At 52.8% G+C, this 23,772-nt stretch overlaps 1 protein-coding gene across 4 annotated transcripts in view; it reads left to right on the forward strand.

Annotated features, from left to right (window-relative positions):
- Positions 1-23,772, forward strand: part of GLI2 (GLI family zinc finger 2) — a 255,853-nt gene that overhangs the window by 119,295 nt on the left and 112,786 nt on the right. Inside the window, exon 1 of one of the 4 annotated variants that reach the window (XM_055316159.1) lies at positions 16,060-16,116. The exons of the other annotated variants lie outside the window; for them this stretch is intronic. The gene's annotated coding sequence lies outside the window, so the exon portion shown is untranslated. Of the gene's footprint in view, positions 1-16,059; positions 16,117-23,772 lie in introns of those variants that run through there. 4 annotated transcript variants of the gene reach the window in all.

Consider the following 23,772-nt stretch of genomic DNA (forward strand, 5'->3'; position numbering starts at 1 on the left):
TAGAGAAACTAAAATACTAAAGCTGTGATTGATCATGTAACTCATGGGAGTTACAGAAACTGAAACAGGAAATGGATGAGAGAAAAATGATAAAAGAATTAATACAACAGGGGCTCCTGGTTGGCTCTGTCGGTTTAATGTCTGACTCTTGATTTTTGCTCAGGTCATGATCTCATAGTGATGAGATAGAGCCCTAAGTCAGGCTCCACGGTCAGCATGGAATCCACTGGAGATTCCCTCTCCCTCTGTGCCATTCCCTGCTCCTATGTGTACACCCACACACTCTCTTTCTCTCTCTCTCTCTTTGTCTGAAATAATAATAATAATAAAAAAGAAATGTGTCTATATCCGAAGGAGAAAAATCTTCACATGAAAATAATCCTCAGTGTGCTTAGCTCTTGAAAAAATTCCTGTTTTAGACATATTTTTTTTTGTGAAATTTCAGATAACTAAGAAAAAGAAATGTCCCTAAAATTTTTGAGACAATGGAAAAACAAACAAAAACCCAGGTTGTGTACCCAGGCAGGAGGATTATACTATATACCCCTCTTTATCAGCAGGATCCTATGTGGGAAGACAGTGACAGTGCTGGCTGATAAGAGGGATATTACCATACTGTCAGCCTGGTCATCACTCGGGGCTGAGGGACATCTTCAGTAGTACAGGAAGTACTTAGAACCTTTTCTTTCCACACATCCTTCTTAGACATGTACTTAAAGGTCCTATGATGCAAAGTAGAGAGGTAGGTGATGGGAGGGGAGACCTAGGACCCCAGAAGGGAGACCCCCAGAGGGAGTATGATAGCAAGGCCCTGGTTCCTGAATCAGTGCAGAGGGCCCTGGGAATGGGAGAGCCAGGGGCCCCAGGGGAAAGGCGGCAGAGAGTCTACACACCTGGAAGAACCGAAGGTCAGGTCATCCCTACACCAGGAGGGAGGGGTGCCCTTCAACACAACTCTGTGCATGCAGGAGAGGCTCAAGTGAACAGAGTGGTCCTCCATATAAATAACTAATAAATCAGAAACATTGAACTCAGAGGATTAAAGCATCAAAACACACTGTTTTAATAGATTCCTTATATAGATCAGATAGGCACCAGAGGAGCTAGAAGTAGAAAAAGATTTAAAACATTAAACATGGTTGCCCCCAGAGCCCAGGGAGGGGGATTATTGCTTTTTTATTAGAAGTCCTTCTGTGCTATTTGATTTCTTAAAAACCATATGCTGAATCACTTAGTTGTGTTTTTTTTTTTTATGCCACACACAAAAAAAATTGTGAAAATTAAAATGAAACAATGTGAATGAGCCTTGATTTGCAATGGGAACTTGCTGACTTGGGGAAGTCGAGGATGAGCTGTGGAATCGATGGTTTGAGTACTGTTAGGGAATTGAAGGCCTGGCCAAGCTCTGCTTGGGTTTATTTGGGGGGGGAAACAAATAGGCAAAAACACAGCTAGCTGGTCTGACATGAGTTCAGAACCAGTGGAATGGTAGTGGCCCTTGCTTTTGGACAGGCCTGGTGAGCACCGTTTCCTGCGGTGTATGCACTAGGCCCCTTCAAAATGCTCCTTGTCCAGGAGGCCTTGTGAGCAGAGTTCTTTAAGATCCTATGGGGACACAAACAGATGAGGTCTGGTCCTCACTCTTGGGGCCTGTCTTACCCCAGCTAAGCATGAGTCAAGACGGAGGGAAATGCCCCACCATGGGCATCTTCACCCAGTCCCAGAGTGAGGAGGGGGACAGCGAATGCCCCCCTGGCAGAGGCAGCAGGCTAAGCCACTCTAGTCCCTGCTCCATGGAGCGCCTATGCCTGTAGTGGTAAATAAACAATCTTCAAGTGAACACACACAAGACCATTTCAGCAGGAGGGGCTAGCAAAATGCGACATCTAAGAGCAGGAAGCTAGGATGGAGTGAGATTTAGGAAGAGGGTTTGCAGAGAATCCCACTGGAGATGGGCAACACCAAGAGGAGGCCCACGGGATATCCAGCGGGAGGGGCAGGCCGGCCAGGGTGGAGGAGCATCATTCCCTCTTGGGGAAACACACTGATCAGCTCCAGACTGAGCTAAGACTGAGAAGGTAGGTCAGAGGGCGCCCGAGGTGCCTTGCACCCCTGCAAAGAGTGAGAAGCCCCAGGCTCAGAGCGAGTGTATGAAGCCCCACAGGGAGTCCTGGCAGCTCTGAGACTAGAGCCCACTCTCCCTGGAGACTAGATGGCATTGACCCACGTAGAAGGCCCTGATGGCAAATACTGAGCTTGAATTCCTGTAGGGAGTGTGGGGAGTCATCCCTAGTCTGCCTAGGCCGATGGAAAGCAGAGACAGACGCCCAAGGGCCATTTACTGTGCAGTGAGCATCATCCTGGGCCTCATTCATGGGACCAGCTCCATGCTGGGCCTGGCTGGGGCCACTTCAGGCCAGAGGAGGGACTGACGCCCTACCTTGCCTCGGGGCTGGCAAGCGCTGCCCTGCAGGAGCCAGCCCTGCCTCCACCATGGGCACCCCAACCTCAGATGACGTGCTGTGTGGGTGCCAGAGAAGTCAGCACAGGCCTGACAAGCGCATATCTGAGGCAGGGCAGTGGGCACTGGTGCCAGCATTCCAGAGGCAGGGCCACCCATCAACACAGGCAGAGGAGGCAGCTTTTCTTTGGTTGGTTTGCGAAAAGTTTCTCTGCCCGCAGACACCTCTCTTGCCTCCCTGGCCAACTTGGAGCAGAAGCCCCAAATTCCACCATTACAGGTTCATTCCTTAGACTTGGGATACAAATGTCCCAGGGCGGAGAGGACTCTTGAGCCATCACTTGTACTGAAGACCCCGTATGGCTTGGCAGGCCATCAGGGTGCCAGGTGGCAGGGTCACAGGTGAGGATGGCTCGAGATGGTGTCTGGGGGGCTGCAGGTGTACAATGCTGGGGGTGGTGGTGATGGGGATGCGTGGCCCCCACAGGATGGGTCAGTTTGGCCGTGAGAGCAGAGACACATGGGCACTAACTGCCTGTGGGGGCCCGTGGGTTTCCCTGAGCCTGTTTCTATCTACTCCTTCATGCAGCCAGCATTTATTGAGTGCCTGTTGTGTACTAGAAACTACAACGGGGAGAGTAAGAGATTCCTGCTCTCAGATTGCTCACAGTCTGGTAGAAAAACCCAGCCAGGTACGTGGACAGTCACAGTGTAGGGGTAAGAGCAAAAAGAGCCAAAAGGGCAGCCCAGGGGGTGGGATGTGGAGTCAGGGAAGGTTTCCTGGAGAAAACAGAGCTGGAGTCAAGTCTCAGAGGATGCAAAGGAGTTTGCCAAAGCATGGGAATGTTCTAGGCAAAGAGGACAGCAGGTTTGAAGGCCCTGGCACTTGAGGAAGCATCCCTGAGAAGTCTGTGTGAGTCCTCATCTTCCAGGTCCCGCTTGGGTGCTACCTCCAGGAAGGGCTCCCTGGCAGCTCCTGAGGGCCAGGAGGACCTGTCATATTTGCTACACAGCCCTGCTTCAGAGGAGTTCCAGTCCGTACTGAGTGTACAGTCTCCGCCCCCACAGGCTGTGACACGCTGATGAAACCAGGGTCTCAGCCACCTTGGGAGTCTGGATGGTCTATAGCTGCCTGAGGGATCATTTCTGCTGTGGTCTCCACCGTCTTCTGAGTTTTTCCTTTTCTAACGTTGAGACACATCCAAGGACAAGAAGAAACCAGAAGGAAGGCATGTCCACCAGAATTGACTTTTTAAATGTCTGCCATGTGCTTAGCCACAGGGTTTCTCAGGTGTTAGTGTGTGATAGAATCACCCAGAAGGCTCGTTAAAACCCAAATTTCTTGGGTCCGCCCTGAGTTTCTGATTTGGTAGGCCTGAATGGGGCTTGAAATTTGCATGTCTGAGAAGTCCCAGATGATGCCAGTGCTGTGGGCCTGGGACCACACGTGGGGACCCCCTGGCTTAGCCCGATGCTGGCCAGTCCAGGCCCTGCAAGGGCCAGGTCCCCATCATGAGCTGGAGAAGCAATGCTATAGTCCATCTTGGAGCCATTGGAACACTACCCTGACCTCCTTGTAGGAGAGGAGGTTTATTGATGCCAGAATTTTTTTAAAAGATTTTATTTATGTATTCATGAGAGACACAGAGAGAGGCAGAGACATAGGCAGAGGGAGAAGCAGGCTCCCTGTGGGGAGCCTGATGCAGGACTCAATCCCAGAACCCCAGGATCACTATGTGAGCCAAAGGCAGATGCTCAAACCACTGAGCTATGCAGGTGTCCTGATGCCAGAATATTTTAAAACACAGCAAATCAAGGGAGGAAAACATAGAAGCCACCAAACAGGCAAACCTGGATGGAGAGTTCCCAGCCCATCAGGGAAGGTCCTACAGGAAGGAGTTTGCAGACACTGCTTGTGTAAGAAAACGGGTCTCTGAGGGCTCCTGGAGGGGGCTGGTGGCTCCAGGCTGCCACTGAAGGCAGCTCTCAGCCTGCCCTATTGTGGCTGTTCTCACCCTTGGAGTCATCTTCAAAGCCACTGAGGGAGCCACTCAAGGAAATTGGTCACAGCCACACTTTGCTTTTTACCCAAATCATCAACAAATGTCCCAGGCGAGGGCCATGATCCAGTGCTCGCAGGTTTACGGGATGGATGGGGGGGAGCAAAGGCAAGCTGAGAGTGCCATTCTTTTCCCCTCCAGGCGGGATCCAGAGAAGGGACGGACTGGGATGATGAAAATACTGTGAGCTAACATTTCTTAACATTCCAGGCATGGCTGTGCTTTACATACATTTGCTTATATAATCCCAGCCCCTGCACACTATCCTAGAAAATAGTGTCATGATCCCTATTGGGCAATTGAAGAGAGACCAGAGGGGTTGTGTGACTGGCCTGGGGTCCAGGAGTAAGTAGAGCACCAGGCTTCTAACCCTGACTGTCTGACCTCAGCCTCCCGCTCTTACCCTTCGGCTGGACCACCTCTCCTCCTGTTAAGACAGCATCTGTTCTATTAAATTCATTAAGGAGAGACAATTATGTTATTTAAAGCAATAACAGCTCCCATTTTTGCACCGCCTATTTTGACCTGCTTTATCCTACGTGCTCTTGATAACAGGGAAGTCACGTGCTTCTTCCCATTTCCAGGCTCGGGGAGGTGGGTTATTTAAGCAGACCTGCATCATTTGAACTCAACCCTGGGCTGCTGACTTCAGAGCCTAGACTCTCCCCGTCATCCATCCTGACTTCGTTTCTGCCCATTCTAGACAGGAAGTCCTCCTCCCACTCTGCTCCCTTCACATCCTCAGGGCACCTCTTGTGATGCCAGTCAGGAGTGCTCGGGGAGGAGGGATGCCTGCCTCAGACATCTCAGATAGAGTCCAGGGCCAGCTCTGGTGATGGCCTGCTGGAGTTGGAGCCGTGATCACTGCCCAGCCCATCAGCCATGGTTACACCTTCCTGGCTCCTTCCTGCCAGACCCCAGGTTAGGATTTGGGCCACCTATGTATGGCAGGTTTTGGAAGGCTGTTCCTGGGCCGGAAGGCATGATGGCCCATGGGCAGTAAGGTGGGTGGGGGAGAGATTTGGACAGTCAGGAGCCTCATTCTGAAATGGACCTGCCCCCTCCCTGGATCTCTGTTGTCCTTAGGCTGTGCAGTGCCTGGGCCCAGCTGTTGTGCACGGGAACTGGCCCGTAGGACCAAGAATCCCAGAAGTCTTTGATCTCCAGGGTCCAAGGTCCTGAGCACTGTACCATTATACCTGCCTGTCCCCCATGCTTCCATTAATCTGCACACCAGTGTCTTCCTGGGCTGCTTCTGTTGACTGTCTCAGTGCATTCCTCAGGCGCATCTGAAGCAGCCTCATGTGGCTGGGATGGGGATAAAACCCCAGCCAGAGAGGCCCCTGATGGGTAACTTGGACCGTTGGTGGACCTGGCTCAATTTCAGGCCCAGAGGGAATAGGCTCTCTTTGAGTTGAACTGGGCCCAGGGGCCCTTTGATTTATATCAAGGTAGGAGCTGCCTAGGCAGGCAGAGGTAATAAAGGTATGGGCTGAGGGCTTGCAGGAGATGGGGTGGGGGAAGGCTGAGAGGAAAGCTCATCCCTCCATGCCTTTCGGCAGTGCTAAAGACCAGGGGAAGACTTTGTGATGCACCCCAAGACATGCAGGGCTGTGTGAGTCTTAGTTGTTGAAGCCACTGTCCATCCTCTGTGGGCACCTGTGGAAGAATGAGAAGATCTGAGCTGAGATGGCTGTGGAAGAGAGGAAAGAGGAGTGAGTTGAGGAATAAAGGTGAATATAGAAAAGCAAATGCACTGACCATAGAGCTTCCACCTACCACCTATCCATCCATCTACTCAAACATCCATTTATCCACCCAAACATCCACCCACCACTCATCCATCCACCCACCCACCCACCCACCTATCCATCCACTCACCTATCAATCCATTTACTTAAGCATCCATCTATCCACCCAAACATCCAGCCATCTACCCACTTGCCCACCCACCTATTCATCCATCTACTCAAACATCCATCTTTCTACCCATCCACCCATGACCCATCCATTCATCCATCCACACATCCACCTATCCATCTATACATCCACTTGCCCACCCATCCAACATTTTTTTATCAATCACCTACTATGTTCTAACCATTTCCACCCAGTTCATACCTTCTCAATGTAGTCTCCAGTGGACAACCACCCCCTTACTGTTTTTTAATCTCTTTTCTGCACTCCCAGCCTGATCATGAGCCTTGGCCCTTGCAGACCCTCCTTACCATTTTCTTATGATTAGACTTCTCTTCACGACTCACTCTGAGTTTATAAGCCCCTTCACTCAGAGCCACGACTGGTTGCTTCTAGTTCTCTTACACCTTTCTAGCGCTCTCCTTGGAGGAGGACCGATGGAAGGCTTATTGTAGATACTTGAATTCTTTGAGGTTGGGATTGCTGGGCGTCCGTCTGCAGTGGTTGAAGTAGGAAGGGAATTCACACTTGGTGAGCACTTGCTGAGTGCTCAGGGTGGGGTGGGGGAGGGGTGCAGAGCAAGTTGCTGTGGAAAGAGCCCAAATTTTGGAGCCAGGCAAGAGTGGGATTGATTCCTGGGGCTGACGACCTTGGACAAGTGACTTCACCTCCCTGAGACTCAGGGTCCTTATTTGTCAGGAAATAAGATATAAAGCAACCTGTGCAGTCATATGTACATGTAGGCACTCCACAGTGTACCTGGCACGTGGTTGGTGAATGATGCTTGCTCCTCCCTGCATCCATAGATTTGCCTCCATTGACACCCCCCACCTCTACCTCGTTGAGTTGGAATAGGCAGAGCCAGATGAAGCTTCCTGAGGACATAGGACTCCGGGGCCAGAGTCAAGCTGGGAATAGCACTGGGTGGTCTCCAATTTTTGTGACCATTGCCCTCTCCTGGCTCTACCCTTGTCTTGTTGACCCTTGCTAGCTTCCCTTTTGGGCTCTGGAGTCCCTAGGGTGGGGTCGGGGAAGAGCCAGCTGCTGAGGTGCTAGAGGGCAGCGCGGCTTGGGTTGAGCCCAGCACCTTGCTGAGGGCCCCCTGGGTGCCCCGGTGGTCAGTGGATTGGTTCTCGATGCCCAAGATGTGGTGTGGGTGAGGTGGGCTCAGAAGGCATAAAGAAGGGAGGGCAGGAGGCTCAGCCCCCGGGAAGGCATGCGGTGCTGAGAGCCATGGGCATTTAATCACCTGAATTCCCTCTGCCTCCTCCCTAACTCCATTTATTACCTATTAAATAATTATCTCATTTGGAAAGTGTTTCTTAACGTAGAGCAGACTCCACCTCCTGAGGCACAGATTTTGCAATGGATTGTCTCCTGCTTGTTCCGGGCTCAGGCAGGACCGGAGCATTCTTGCCCTGGCTGCGCCTCCGCACGAGGCTTGGGCTTGTGCCAGGCTCTGCCAAGGCACAGCAGAGTGGGGCGTCGCCGCCCCTTGCCCCAAGATACTCTGGTTAATAGCTTCATTACTGGGGCGTTTTTCATCACTCTTCTAAAGGAGAGTGCCTGAGGCTAGGCCTCCCGAGTTATTTGCTGTTTTCTGGGACCCTGCCCCCCGGGTCCTCCAAACATCTGGCAGTAGCAGAGATGGGAGGGACCTTGGTCCGTTCTATAGGTGAGGCCACTCAGGCCCTAATATGGCAGGAGCCACCCTAAGGTCATACCCAGAGTTGGGTGCAGAAGCAGAGGCCTGGGCCTCCTGCCTGAGAGTCCAGAGCTCTCTCTACTCCATCCTTCCTTTGTCTTGCGTGTCATTGGCATGGAAATGTGGCCTCTTGCCCTCTTGTTAGGAAGGGGCTGTTTCCTGAAACAAGAGCCAGGAGCTGTGTTGGATGAATGAATGAGAGATGAGTAAGGCAGCTAAGCCTCACAACAACCCTGCAGATTATCCCCCTTTTTGTTATTAAAACGCTGTACAGACTTCCTAGAACATGTGCAAACAGTACTGAGGCACACACAGAAATGCAAGCCTTGCCCCCCCCCCCCCCCGCCCCTGCAGGTCATCGTGGTGGCCGGCTGTGGCGCAGAGGATGGATTGGTGGGGACCAGACATTTGGAAAGTGTTGGGAACATCCTCCAGGCAGGAGGCAGTGGTGGTGGATCAGGGAGGGGGTCCACATTTATCTCTGGATTTACTGGTGAGAGTGAGGCTGGCAAGGTCAGCCGTTGGCAGGAATTTCTGTCTCCTTCAACACCCAGAGATGCTCCGAGGCATGGTTTTGTTCCCGTTGCCACCAGAGAGCTGTGTGAATGTTGGAACTTCATTCACATCCCACCTTGCTTAGCCTGCACAGTGGGGCTCATCATCCTCATCCTGCCTTCATCACAGGTCCTGAGAGTCACAAAAGCCGAGGCCCTGGAGCTTCTTGTGCTCAGGCAGCTGTCACTGTCATTTATAGAAGCTCAAAAGGCTTCCCTGGGACTCAGCCCACTGTCAGGATTCTGGGACCAGAGTGGTCGCAGGGCACTTTGGACAAGTGGTCTGGTTTGTAGGATGAATGTGGAGGTATCCCGGGTGGCAATTTGAGGTGGCTCGTGGGTCAGAGATTTATGAGGGGCCACACACCTGTCTGAAAGAAGGTCTTGTGGGTAGGGTGTGTGCAAACAGGGCTCATCCTGGAGCTTGGGCTCGGCTGCATTGTTAATAGGGAGCCCTGGTGAACTCCGGAGCAGTGGAAGCATAGCAGCGGAGGCGCATGGGAGTAAGGACAGAGTTGGAGTCTGTAACTCAGCTCCCAGAGGCCTTGGATGAATTACCCCACTTTTACTCCTATAGGGGTTAACATCCTGCCTCCTACGGTGGTTGTGACAATTGGAGCTGATTCATTATGATCCCTAGTTCAACCCCCACCTGCAGAATGCACATGGTGGTGGTGGTGCTGGTGTAAGTGATTAAAGGACCAAGACCACTAGACCCTTCCATTCCAGGAGCCCCAAGACCTGTGCCCTCAGTAATGACAACTGTCCCTTATGGTGCAATGATGGGGTGATGGATGATGCGTTCGGGCTCTAAATACATGATCTCATTTCATTTTCTCTATGTGAGGGGCTTCATTCCCCATTGTGCAAATGAGAATCAGGTTCCTGATGTCCCTGAGGCCACTAGCCTGTGAGTGACAGTCTGAATGCCATCCCAGGACTGTCTGTGGTCACGGCTACCAGCCTCCAACATTGACTGTAAAACACCACAGTGGACACAAGGGCCCCATATGTAGTGAATATGGAAGTGAGTATAAAACAATGAATGCACTGGCAGGCCTGTGGGAGAAGCCTAAGGAGGCTTCTTGGAGCTGGCTTCTGTGGCATTTCCCTTACCTGGGGCCTGGCTTCCCTGTGATTCAGCTCTAGATGGTGAAACGAGCTGAGGACGGGGTGTTGGTGTCAAGCCTAGAGCTGGGGACCAGCCACCCTGTAGCCTATCAAGTCCTTTTGCTCACTTACTTTTTTTTTTTTAAGATTTATTCATCAAAGAGAGAGAGCGCATGAAAGAGAAAGAGGGCAGAAGCACGGGGTTGGGGGGAGCAGAGGGTAAGAAATCCAAGCAGACTCTGTGCTGAGCACAGAGCCCAACAAGGGGCTCAGTCTCACGACGCTGAGACCATGACCTGAGCCGAAATCGAGAGTTAAACCCTCAACCAATGGAGCCATCTGGGCACCCCTTACTTGCTTTTTAAGACAGAAAAAGCATTCAGGTGGTTTAGTCTCTGAGCCTGGCTGGGTCTCGGGCCTCCGTGAGTAATGATGCAGTGGATTTCAGATGCCATGACAGGATTAGCTCTCCACAGCTTCACTGACCTTGGGGGACCTGGGGCTCACCAAGCTGAGCCCCTTTGTTAATGCAGATGAAAAAGGCTCTAACCTGCAGGCCCTGGGCCGCCCACCGCGGAAAGGTGACTTGCCTGCCTGCACGGTACACCCCAAGATGCTCACTAGCTGGCCTGTGCACCCCACAGACTCATTACCACTGGCCCACAGAGGAATTGGAGAGCAAGGCAGGGATTGTGTCTGCAGGCTCTGGCAGCTCGATGGATTTCAATGAGATGATCGCTTGTCATTTTTTATTAATGAGCGACTGCCTGATTCATTATACATCTGAGGGGCGAGCCACCCCAGATGGGGAGGAGGAACACGGAGATGCGCAGCCGCCACGGAAGGGGTGACATGGCCCTGTGCGCAAGTTTTTTCTTCCTCTTTCTTCCCCTGGGGAACAAGTAACAAAAGGTGCCCGGCTCGGGCAGGCGAGCCTGCGGTGACTTGCATATGATGCCAAAGGGAAGCCATCCCGATGGCCAGATGGTCTCTTAGCTTAGGGGCTGTGGGGTTTTCTGTGGTCATTTCTCCCCATTCTTCTCCAGCACCTCCACCCTTTTCCTTCGCTCTTCAAAGCCTCTTGCTTACCTGTGCCTTGCAGCGTGAGTGAGCCCGTGGAGGCCAGGCCCCCGGAGTCCACGGCTCTGGATGAAGGGGAGCCACAGAGAGAGCAGATGTCTGTGGTCTCACAGGAGGTCTTGGAGGAGACCTGGAATGAGCTTTGGCCCCAAAAGGCATTTACTAAATGTTTGCAGAATGAACAAATGCCCACATCGGGGATGCCTTCTCCCCGAAGGACGTGATTCAGGCGCTCCTCTGCTAGCGCACCAACTGCTGCCAGGCCTCGTGCCCGGTGCGGGGGACACGGCAGTCTTCGCTCTCTGGGACCTCCCAGTGGTCCTGGGTCGTGTCTGCCCTGCCACCAAGCTGGCCGCGCGACTTCACCACTCCTGCCTCCTTGTCTGTAGACGTGCTGAGTGGTGTCTGCCCGTCTGTCTCTCCCTGGGGTGGACTGGCAAGAGCTGCGGGTTTTGGAAGCTTTTTGCAGCTGACAGATCTGCTGTGAGCACTTAGCGTGCAGGTGGGCCAAACCCTCTGTTCTCAGGGCTCTGAGGAGAAAGAGGCACACAGTCTTTTTCAATGTTGCCTTACCAGGACCTGTGCTGACCAGGCACTCCACAATTGGGGATGACTGGGGGGTCTTACCATCCACATGAAATGCTGCACGGGCCCTGGTTCAGAGGGCACCTCCATTTGGCCAGGTTGGGCAGCAGACTCAGGCTGTCTTGGAGCTGAGAAGGTCAGTTGTGTTTGTGGTCTCTGGTGGCCGCCCGTGTCTCCCCATCCATCCCTACACCGTGGAGAGGCCATCCCGACCCCCTCAGCTGCCTGTAGGTGTGACGTGGGAGGGAGCTTCAGGAGGCATCATGTGGCTGGTAGTCAGCTCTGCCACTTGTAGTGTGAGCTTTGGTTTGCATCGGAGCTAATAGTTATCTGCTTCCTCGGGTTATAAAGCGATGGGAGCCCTACAAGCAGCCTTGTGGCCGGGCCATTGGAGAACTTGGCTTAGACCACCCACAACTCGGCCATATTATAGGAGAGGGGTCTTCCTGCATCAGGTCAGCAGACCAATGAGAAGACAGTGTGCCTGTTAGTGTCTTGAGAGGCGCCTTTGGAAGACACTGGAAACACAAGGCTTGCTTTGAGTTCTCCTGAGAAGAGCTATCACAGATATTTCCCTGGCAGGCACCTGCTGCCCCTCGGCACCCCCAGCTCGCCTAGGCTCCAGTCAGTGCCCACATTGCCCCCGGCCTAGGACTATCTGACCCATTAGTGCCTGCCTCTTTCCCCCACCCCAAGATTACACAACCCAGCTGCGGAATCCACCCAAGCCAGCTTTGCTTTTATGATGAGCTTCTGCTTTGCTTCAAGCACTGGGACTCAGCACAACTAACACACCAGTCTTTATTCTGTTTTAATCAAATGCTTAATGGCTTTCAGTCTGCTTAATTGCTAGTACTGTATTTTCAAAATAGAGGTTGTAACTGCAAATATGCAGTATTTTAGCTACATTCTGGGTTACTGCTGTAGTTGCAGGCTAATCTGGAAACTTAACTTACCCACAATACGATATTTTGTATGGGGGGGACAAAAGTATTGGAGTTTCAAATCACTGATTTACAAAATGTTGAACTTTGAGAACGCAGCTCATTGATAAGCAGGAACTGCCCGTATGCAGAATAAAAGAAAGGATCTGAGATGCCATGTCCCTGTAAGTCGCGGAAGCCACAGGAGGGTGAGGCCAGGGGTCCCAGCCAGGAAGGCCTGAAGAGGGAGGGAGGGTTGTGCTGGGCCTGTGGGCATCTTGGGGTCAGCGAAGAGGCCAGTTTGGCAACAAGATGACCCATATTTGGGGGTGACTGAAGAAGTGGAGAGATTTCCATGACTAGGGACTGGATTTGGACATCACACACCGTGTTCTGGTGAGCTCAGGTTCTAGACTGGTGTCCCGGAGGAGGGCTCTGTGAGGGTAGAGTGGAGACAGGGGGACAATTGAGGACCCTTGTGGCTGCCGAGGTCTAAGGGGCCTGCACACACCAGGATGGGGGGAGCTATTTCTGGGGAATGTGACCATGCCCAACTAGAAGGAGTCACAGAGGTTGTCTGTGGTCATAGTTTTGTTGCCAGACTGTGCTTTTCACTTGCTGTCTCTGCTGTGGGCTCCCTTGGGCATCTTGACATGACCCTCTGGGCTTGTGAGTCCTGCTGTGTGCAGACCTGAGTGTCTGATGTGGGACTTGATCCCAGGACCCTGGGATCCCGCCCTGAGTCGAAGGCAGATGCTCAACCACTGAGCCACCCAGGTGCCCTGCAGCAGGGCTTTTGCTCCCACTGGGGCGCCAGAAGTCACAGAAGGGAATTTTTTTTTTAAAGATTTTTATTTATTTATTCATGATGGACATAGAGAGAGAGAGAGAGAGGCAGAGACACAGGCAGAGGGAGAAGCAGGCTCCATGCCGGGAGCCCAACGTGGGGCTCGATCCCAGGACTCCAGGACTGCGCCCTGGGCCAAAGGCAGGCGCTAAACTGCTGAGCCACCCAGGGATCCTCCCAGAAGGGGATTTCTTTAAACTCCCCCCAAACCTGGCCAGAGAGAACCAGCTCAGAGTCATGGCTGCATGTGGAAAGCCTGACCCTTGGGAGGGGTGTCTCTGGAGATGGTTGTTCTAGTGGGGTGTTTGCTGTTGAGGCCGGCCAGGAGCAGCCCCTTCCATCTCGTGATGCCCCGCTCTGGGCCCCCTGAACGTTCTCCTGACGAAACTGAGGCAAATGGTGACCATGCCAGCATTTCTGCCCCTTCAGGTCCCCCTCCCATCTGTAGGGAGTGGTATCAGCAGTGGGCGCTGGGAGTAGGGAAGCTTCTAGAACTCTGGAAAGTGTGATGGCAGTCTTTTTGGAGACTCCTGAATGGCCACATGCCCTAAATCAAGAGGAATCTCACTGGAGGGTTGTGCAAATAGCAGCTAGCTAGGCCAGTTCCTAACTGTTTCCATACGACCCCCTGCCCCTACCCCACACAACTGCTGCCAGACTCCTGTCAGAAGGGTCAGGATTCGGCGGTGTCTTCGCCACTGAGAGGGAAGCATGCACTGTGGGCCAGGGTTCCGGCAGGACAGGGACGGAGGCTAAGGTTTTGCCCGCCTCCCCCGGGCCCCCTGCTCCCCTGAGACAGAGGCAAAGTTTGGGTCATTTCCCTTGTTTTCATTTTGTGGGCTTTGCGGTACCATCTGAGGCAGTACCACCCAAGAAGGGGTCTGCTTTTTAGTTTTGCTGACCCAGGAGGTTTGGGGATGAGCTTTTTGTGTAATCGACCGAAACAAACCTCTGACCCCTTTGCAACTCCCCGAGTAAGCGTCTGCTCTGGCCATCTCCTCCCCAGCTGGCCTGTCCCAGGAGGCAGCCTTGACTCAGCTTGGAGGAAGTGTGCAGGGCTCACCCAGTGCTGGGCCTGGGATCGAGAGACCCGGGTGCCACCAGGCCCTGCCGAGGCAGCCCCTTGTAGGCGTGGGGCCTGGCCGTGTGCTCCGTGCCAGTCGTTCACGGTGTGCTCAGGCAGGGCAGATTTTCTCCCGAGACCCAGCACCCCCTCTTCAAAGGAGGAATAATGCTGAGGGGACACCCTGGGCCCCAGGGGCAGGACTGCCTGGACTTGGAGCACTTTGATATTTATGGGACTGCCTCCTCGTTCCTTATGCTGAGGGATGCACCAGGGCATTCAAAATCTGAGGGAGGCCATGAAGAGGAGTGAGCTCAGGATGGGTCAGGGCATGGAAGGGAGTGGTTGATTCTAGAGCTTGCGTCCTCCAGGTCAGGCCTGCTGCCCCTCTCTTTCTGTCCTGGGGTATAGATCTCAAGCATCTTGTATGTATATTAATTACCTAAGGGAGAACCTCCCCTTTTGGGGACAGAATGGCTGCTTTCATATTCTTCTTCTTTTTTTTTTTTTTAAGATTTTATTTATTTATTCATGAGAGACACACACACACAGAGAGAGAGAGAGAGAGGCAGAGACACAGGCAGAGGGAGAAGCAGGCTCCTCAAGGGGAGCCTGATGTAGGACTTGATCCCGGGACCCCTGAGCCGAAGGCAGACACTCAAGCACTAAGCCACCCAGGTGTCCCTGCTTTCATATTCTTGATGCCTTGAGATCAAATAGGAGGAAGGATACAGAATATCACTGGGGCGGAAAGTGGGCAAGATGACAATGGTATTGACCCCTTCCCACCCCAGTATTCCTCTTCTCACTCCATTAGCAGAATATATACTATCCTCTGGCTCAGCACCTGGCATGTGGGGGTGGAGGTGGGAGGCAGAGACTGAGCAGGCTCAGCCATCCTGGCTGACCTCACCTGGTCCATCCATAGGCTGCCAAGTCTAGCAGTGAAAGCTCCAACCTTCTGTTTGATGGGATCTCCTGTCCCGAGGTATTTGCCATGTACCCCATCCCTGTGAAAGGGAAAGGAAGGGTGGGGAGTGATCTCCGGCAGCCTGAGAAGGCTTCTGCATTCAAAAGACCTAAACTCAATTAGTGACATCTCAGCTCCTCCGGGATGGGGTCAGATCTTCTTGTGACCCCTGCATGTGAGGGGCCACCCTGCTTTCAGGGACTCTGTGCCCTGGCTCTGGGGCTCCTCCCAGTGTCTGGGGTAGCTGCAGGGAACCAGGTTACCTTCCAGAAGAGGCAGGGGATAGTGGGTGCAGGGAGGAGGGCCAGTCACGTCTTCCTCACAGCCTCACTGTGTACCTTGAGCAAGTCACCGTCCCTCTGCGGGCCTCAATTTCTCCTTCTTGGGCAGCAAGCCCTCTGGTCCGGAGGGTCCCAAGCTCCCACCCTGCTCCCTCTCCTTCTCCCTCTCCTGGAACCGTGAGCTCCACGCAGGCACCCAGGCTTTGGACGGTCACCCTGGGACAGCCCTTACCTCGGGAGGACAAGGTGGGCAGCTTCTCCCGGCAGGAAGGGCTACCGGGAGGCAGGAGCACCCGCTGCCCCCAGCCCCCCGCCGCAGCCCGAGCCGGCGCTCCCCGAACCCTCGGCCGCCGGGTCGTAAATGATTCACGCGGCCCCACCTCCCGGCCTCCCGGCCGCCCGCGCCCTCCCTGCGCGGCCCCTTGACGTCCCCTCCCGCTGCTCCATCCCGGCTCGGCGGCGGCGGCGGCGGCGGCGGCCTGCAGACCCGCGCCCCCGCCCCGCGGCCCCGGCGCCCCGGCGCCCCGGCCGGCGCGTCCCCTCCCTCCCGGCCGCGCAGGGTAAGTTGCAGGAGAGCGGTGGCTTTCCGGCGACGCCTCGGGGGAAAGGAGGAGGCGGCGCTCCGCTGTGCACCGGCCAGGCCCGCGCTGCTGGGCTCCCGCCTTCCCCGCGCCCGCGGTGCCCTAAGTTTGCAGCGGGAGAGGCGGGGGGCTCGCGGGGGGCTGGCGGGGGGCTCCGGGGGGGGCGGGGCGGGGGCGCTCCCCGAGGAGCGCGGGGAGGCTCGGACGCCCCGGGTCGCCCGAGGAAAGTTCAGGGACTCCGCTGCCGGTGGGGATGGACAAGGTCGAGGGCGGGAGGGTGCTGGGGGAAAGCACGTTGTCAGCCCGGCTCCCCACTCCCCACGGACGCACGCGCTCCCCGGGCCCCTCAAAGTCTTGGGGTGCCAGCCAGAGCTCTGCACTGGGAGTTTCTTCTGCAATGTGGCAAAGCCGAGCTTCTGAGAGCTCAGTCTTCGCCACTCCAATTCCCGGTGGTCTTAGCAGCCGGCAGGACTCGCAGACAAGAATCTTTATTGTCTGCAGAGCCTCAGCTCTGAGAAACACGTGTGCGTTAAAACTGAGCTTCCCTGGGGAAGATGCTGTTTTCGCATGAGGAATGAATTTGGGGAGAGTTGAGTGCAGGAGAGAAGGAAACAAAGTCACATTCACAAAGAATGTTCTAGAGCTTGACGAAATCTGGAAGATACTTTTTTTTCATCATTCCTACCCACTCTCCCTTTTTTTAGCATCCTGTGGATTCTTCATTCTTTGGGTTTCCCAAAAGCCCTTACCTAGCCTGGCCTTCAGGGCCCCAGGGAAGAGGACCCAGGGGTTCTAAAAGTGGGGTGACTTGTTCTGATAGGGGGTGGTGCTGCCTTGTGAGCTGCTCCCTGGCAAGACAAACACATTCTCGGGAAGGCCAGGTAGGGACAGAAGCCCCCTCAACCCCTGTCCTTGTCAGCGCTGGTTCCTGGACATTGATGTTTTCCTTTTGCCAGTTGGAAACAAAGTTAGGTAAGGAGGCGAGGTCTTCCTGGTGGCTGTCCCCTGGGGGAACAGGGGACAGTAGCCACAAATCAAACCAGAGAACAACTGCACTAAAGGAGGAATGGCTAGAAACCCTCAAGTAGTGGATCAAAGGGAAATAGCAGCTGCCACCTGGGATGGTCCTTCCCTGGGTTCTAGAAAGAAGCCATTTCCCCCTCTCCCCAGGCTGAGGAAGCAGCATGTGGGCATCCTCTTTGGGGCGGTGTGCATGGGGAGAAGTCTCAGCCTGGGGCCTGGTGAAGCAGGGAGATGGGTGGAGATAAGAAGAGAGAGGAGATGGGTCACCTGACGTCTGTCATAGGCCATGAGGGTTGGGTGACCAATCCTCAGAGCAATGGGAAAGACATGACCAGGTGGTAGTATAGGAACACCCCGCCAGCTGCCATGTTGAGACCAGACTGGAGGGAACCAAGGCAGAAGGTCGTGGAGGGGACCATGGCAGGGCCTGGAAGAGATGACAGTGGCCTGGACTGGAGGGGGAGCAAGGTAGGGCAGCACTTCCTCTTGTGTCAGGCCCATGAAGAGACCTGGGAGGGCTGTGGTCGGGGGGCTGGACCCTGGGCCTGACGCTGCCCCAGCATTTGAGTACAAAGTGCCATTTGGTATAATGGACATAGCTCAGTCTTGGCCATTTGTGGTTTTTAAACAAATCATGATCCCCACCTTCTAAACAATTTAGGGTTTTTTTCTAGCCAGCCCCATCACAAACTTTTGAAGCATGAAATGAATTTTGCTGGCCCCTGCCAATAGGATCCTTTCCCTAGATAATGGATTTTATGAAATGGCTATAATCCTCCCAGGTAATGAGTGAAAGCTACACTCTCCATTTGGACCCAGCATCCCTCTTCCTGATTTATGATATATTGGTTAAAATAGTAAACTGATAGCACTCGCGAAGCGGTCATCAATCACCAAGCAGTGTTGCTTAAACTGTAGAAAGGTTTCCAGAAGTGAGATGCTGGAAGCCAGCAAAGGGACAATTTGGCAATCCCAAAAGCATAAAGCACCGTGAAATCAAATCTGTATTTGTATTTTGAAGTCAGAGGAATGGAACAGCTAAAGAAGGAAGGAACTGTAAGCAAACCTGTTCTCTGAGGTCAAAGGACACCCCCTCCTGCGCTCTACCCTGCAGGGCCCCATGGCTCTCTCCACTTGGTGTAGGATTTTGTTTCTCTTTCTAAGGTTTTGGAAAATTTTCCAAATCCTAAAATGTTTAAGTGTGTTGGGCTAAGACTATGTAATACTGAGTATTACAAAGCAAAATCTTTCTAAAGTGTAAGTGGCACCTGGGTGTGTCAGCTAGGGTTGGATGGCAAAAGCAACAAGTATTAGTGGGAGCTGGAGAGATTCCTGTCCTTAAGGAAAGCACGAGGTTTGCAGCACCATTTGCCTGGCGTTGCCTCCGTCTTGATGAGTGATTTCAGGCCTGTGGATTACTTGAATGAACCACGAACGGTGAGAACTTCTGGGAAGCTGTGTAATGTCTAGGCTACTCCCTCATTCTACAGGCGAGGAAACTGAGTTCTCTGAGAGGGAGCAACTTGGCTCTGGTCTCACAGGATCAGAGTGAGACCCCAGCCACCGAGAGAGTCACAGTGACGTCTACTAGAACTCGAACTTCACAGGTGACTTTGACTCACCTCTCTGTCAGCTGAGTACCAGCTTGTCATTGGAGGGCAGGGTGTAGGTCAGCAGCCCTGGACACCTCTCTGCCTCTCCACTGCTGCTGAGATGATCTGCTTACCCTTGACCCCTCCAAGTGGCTATGCCACGTGCCAGCTCTAAACTTGCCACTGCCAGAGGGCCGTGCCCAGCTCCCGGATCCCCAGAGCCTGGGGTGGGACTGAGGCCCCCACACTCACTGGAGTGTGATTTTCCACAAGCCATACAACCCACTTGATTGTCACCTTCCTCCACTGTCACACTGGGGACTCATACAGAGTCCGGCAGACAGCAGAAAGGGGCTGCTGCTCAGGATCTGGGACACAGCTGTCAACCCCATCCTTGAGACTAGAATTCCCGAATCGAGGAAGGCAGGTCCTTCCCCAAAGAGCTTGGAGAAACAGATTGGAAAGAATGACTCATGGCCATACGAGTCACAAACTACTAGGAGAACAAGGCAGTCCTTTCCTTAGCCTTGTCCTTTGGGCCCCAGCCATAGGGCTTTAACACTAACTCAGGTGACTGCTCCTGCAGGAAGCCGACGCTGGCATCCATAGCCAAGGCTGGTCAGTGCTCCCAGGGCTCCCAGTAAGAGCCTTCTTTATTCCAAGGTCATGGCTTTCTTCTCAAAGGTGGAGTCCCCCTGCATATCCTGTGTCTGAGCTGAGCTGGGCATGATGGGCCTTCCCTGAGCCTTTGCCCCCTGGATGCAGAGGATGGGCTGGCTACTTGGAAATGGAGGTAAGGCTTTCACTCCTAGGATCCTTGCAGAGCTGCAGAGGCCGGCTCCTGAGGCCCGCACAAGCCCAGGCTTCCCCCATGCTCCTTCTCCCCAGCGCCTCTCTGCGCTGACACCCAGCCAGCCACACCCACCCAGGACAGAAACTTTTCTTTACTTCTCTGCACCTGGGCTGTTGGAAGGAGAGTGCTAATCAGAGGCTGATCGGTGCTCCGATAGGTGCAGGTTTGCAAAGGACGTCTTTTGTTCTTGTTAGAGTAGCTAACCTCTAAATCTATTTAATACCCCTTCCCTGGTTGTCCATCATTATGACACATGATTTTCCAAAGGATTTACTATTAGTTAGCAGCACGGGGCTTTCTCCCTGGGGTAGCAGCTACTTGCAGTGAAGAAAATGCATGTTCAATGTAGCAATTTGTCTTTTTTTATATATTTATTATAAGAGTAAATGAGTTATTGTTGGAGACTTCAATATTATTGCAAATTAGGTGCTGCACATGGAGCTGGGCCCATCTATTATGTTTCTCAACTCCCACAGCAAGCACACCAGTTCAGGAATCAGCGGAGAGTTCTGGCCCTTCCAGGGTGAGCTCAGGGGGACAGCATCGCCCGGTGCGCCCAGACTCCCTGTCTCCTGTGCAGGCAGGAAGGGAAGCACAAAGTTTGTCATTGTGTCAGGTGGTCAGCAGCAGGCAGGCTGATGGCTGGCGTAGGCAGGCTGGAGAAGGCTGTGAGACGTGGGACCCGAGGCTGTGATACCAGCCCCTATGACCTCCTCTAAGCCCATAGCTGTGGTCAGGGAGGTGAGGTTGGAGACCTATGCCTAGAGTAACCCCTCAGCCATGACCTTGCTTCCAGGGCACTGGCAGCCCATCCACCAAGGCCAGGTCTGGGTCTGATCTAGGGGGTGAGTCCCCCCAAAGGAGTGGTGGTTGGGGTCAGCCAGCCTACAGCAGACTCCCCTAGGGACCATGCATTCTGATAGACCTCTGCTGGGGTGCTGTGGCTGCCTGGTCCTGTCCATTAGTCACCTGCTCAGTCCAGGGGTGGACATAGGAGCGGCAGGATGCATGGAAGAGAGTTGAGTCCTTGGAAGAGAGTTGGGCCCTTGCCTACCAGAGGTGAGGTACACGTGGCGGGGTGAACAGGCCATGTGCTGACAGTGCCAAGGAACGATGACTGCAGGGAAGGCCACTTAGCCCAATGGTCAGGAGTGTGGGCTCCGGTGATGGACCAGCCTGGATTGGAGTCCTGGTTCTGAGTCACCTGCTATCTGCAAGACCGTGGACAAGATGCTAAGCTTTGCTCTGACCTTCAGTTTCCCTTCTGCAAAAGGAGCCTGGAATTAAATAAACCCACATCTCCAAAACATTCAGCACAGTACCTAGCCCTTAGTAAGGGCTCAAAAGTGTTACTTGTTCAATGACTACTCAGTGGGCTTTTCAGAACAGTATAGACTAAGGTTTTTTTTTTTATTTTTTTATTTTTTATTTTTTATTTTTTTTTAGACTAAGCTTTAAACATTAATTGTGCACTTCCTTTGACTGCAGTAGTAACATATGTGAATGACAGACAAGAAGTACCACCCAGAAAAAGCTGGTGGTAACATTTTGGAAGAGGTGCTCACAGTCTTCTTCTGTGTCCATATATTTGATACACAAAGGCCCATGTCCTCTTTTTGAAAATGAGATTGTATTGTATTTGTTACTGCAGACAAATGCATCCTGCCCACTTAAGACCCCTTGTTGTTCAGGGTCTTGTACAGCTGCCATTCTCAAATCCCTTGGTCCTGAGACCTTTACACTCTTAAAAATTATTGAAAATTCCAGGGGCACCTGGGTGGCATAGTTGGTTGGGCTTTGGCTCTGATCGTGATCTAGGGGTTGTGGGGTTGAGCCCCACATCAGGCTCCAGGCTCCATGTGGGATCTACCTAAGACTTTCTCTCCCTCTCTCTCTGCCTCTCCCCACCTCTCTAAAATAAATAAAATATTTTTTAAAAAATTATTGAACAAAAAAAAACAAATAAACAAAATTAAAAAAAATTATTGAATACTCCAAAGAGCTTTCCTGGGAGGGGTGCAGGAAGTTTATATCTCTTGATATTGGTATCGATTTATTGATATTTAGAAATTAAAACTAAGACATTTAAATGATATTTAAAGTCAGCTGGAAAATAATAGCAACAAACCCATTTCATGTTACTGAACATAACCCATAGCATGTTATGAAAAATATTTTCCCAAACAACAAAAACATTACAAGAATGGCATTGTTGTTTTGGGTTTTAAATACCTCTTTACTGTTGGGCCAAGTGAGAATACCATTCTCTTACCTTTTCTGCATGTGATTTGGTCCATGGTAGCCTCTAGAAACCTGAATAGTCAAATAACATCATTGTATAAATGTAGTTTTGACTCTGTGGACCTCCTGAAAGGGTCTTGGGGATCTTTGGGTGCCCCCAGACTACACTCTGGTCTCCTTTTTAATCCCTGCAGGGTGTTTTTTTTTAACATTCCTACCTGTGGCTGGGCTGTGAGTGTCCCTCCAATATCCAGGCTTAATGGGTCCCTCATCTGACCACCCCATGCCCAGTGAGGCTGTCCCAGTGCATCTCTCTCCCTTCACTGTAAGACGAGAAATCTTGCTTATTTGCGGAGTGTGTGGCCACAGAGTGCATTTTCATACTTTCCCATGGTCACCTTTGAGTAGACGGCCCAGGGGTCCTCAGCTGCCCTGGCACCTTTTCTAGGTCACACGGATCTCTTTGTCCTGAAGCTGTTCTGAAGAAGAAAGGGCTGATGCCCCAAGGATTGACCTAACCTGTCCTGCAGCCCACTCCCTGCAGACCCTGACCAGGAGGGAAGCACCCCACTCCTGCATGTCCCCAGCCCAGAGGGTTCCTGGCTGCAGGCCACCTTCCCAGCTGGCACCCTGAGGGCCAGAGAGACCATGTTCAACCCTCAGTGCCTCCTTTCCAGAACCACCCCTCAGGCCAACAGAGCCCAGTTTGTGAGGCTCAGTGGATCTGTGCAACAGCCCGTTTGCCTTGGCTTTGGCCTCATTTCTCTACTGGCTGGCCAGCTCTTTTCAGAAATTTGCTGGGGTGTTTCGAAATTTTATTTTTCAAAGAGAAAAATTCCTGGACCTGTAGCAAAGAGGGGGGGGGAGTTAACAATAATAAACAAAAGAACCAGTAGCCAAATTAGAAATCGTGAGAGTTTGAAAAGATTGAAAGTCATCAGAAAAGAGCGTATATGTAACTCAGCCATCAGGAGAAGAGGCTAATGGTGTGGGTCTGGGAGCCGGGGCCCCCCAAACGTGTGTGGAGCACAGGCTGGGCTGTCTTCTCCCTGCATCAGCGTTTGGGGAAAGACGAATTGTGCCCGGAAGCGGGCCTCACTCCTGTCTGTGTAAGCAGGGCCCACGTTGAACATCTGCGGGTGGCATCTATCATCCATGACCTGTAGCACTGTACTTGTTGTTTATGGTCTCTTGGCATGCATTGTTTTCTCGAGGCTGAAATATAGCACGCTAATGAGGTATCTCTCTGCTCAGGAGGATGCAGGCAGCTTGGAAAGACTCCTCAGCAGCGTCCTCACTAGTTTGTCAACAGCTGCACACTGTGGCAGCTGCTGTCCTTGCAAAGAAGAAAAAGGAGTGAGAGGTGCTAGGAGAAACCCCAGCTAGGGCCTGGGGGTAGGGGGTCTGGTGCTCGGGAGCCTGAGGCTCCTATGTGGGGTCTGCCCTGGAGGTGGGTGACTTTCTTAGGGATATTTGCTGCTGGGGCCGTTGGCCCCAGGGCCAGTCATCACTAGCGGAGGAATGGGGTTCGGGGATGTCAGGTGGACCTGAGTTTGGGTCCTAGCTTCTCCACCTTTGTCCTGATGCTCTCTACTCTCAGAACATGTTTCGTCTTCCATAAAGTAGGGAGGCAACACCCATTATTGTGGTACTTACGAGACTTACTGGTAGCCTGGGGTCCATGCTGGGCAAATGGCAGCAGGAAGGTTGGTGGTGGTGGCTGTGCCTGGCATGATAGCTTAACTTTGTGTATGAAGGCTTCCCTCCTAAGCTGGGACATGTGCTACATCTGTCAGTGTGTGGTGTGTGAGTAGAGTAGAGGCAGAGGCAGTCTCCACCTGGCCCTGGGCCCCGAGAGACCCAGTGTGGACTCAGGAGCCTGGAAAGGTGGACCAAATATTGAGGGAAAGCTTGAAGAATGACTTC

Source organism: Nyctereutes procyonoides, unplaced genomic scaffold (genome assembly GCF_905146905.1).
Source record: "Nyctereutes procyonoides isolate TBG_1078 unplaced genomic scaffold, NYPRO_anot_genome, whole genome shotgun sequence".
NCBI classification, from domain to species: domain Eukaryota; kingdom Metazoa; phylum Chordata; class Mammalia; order Carnivora; family Canidae; genus Nyctereutes; species Nyctereutes procyonoides.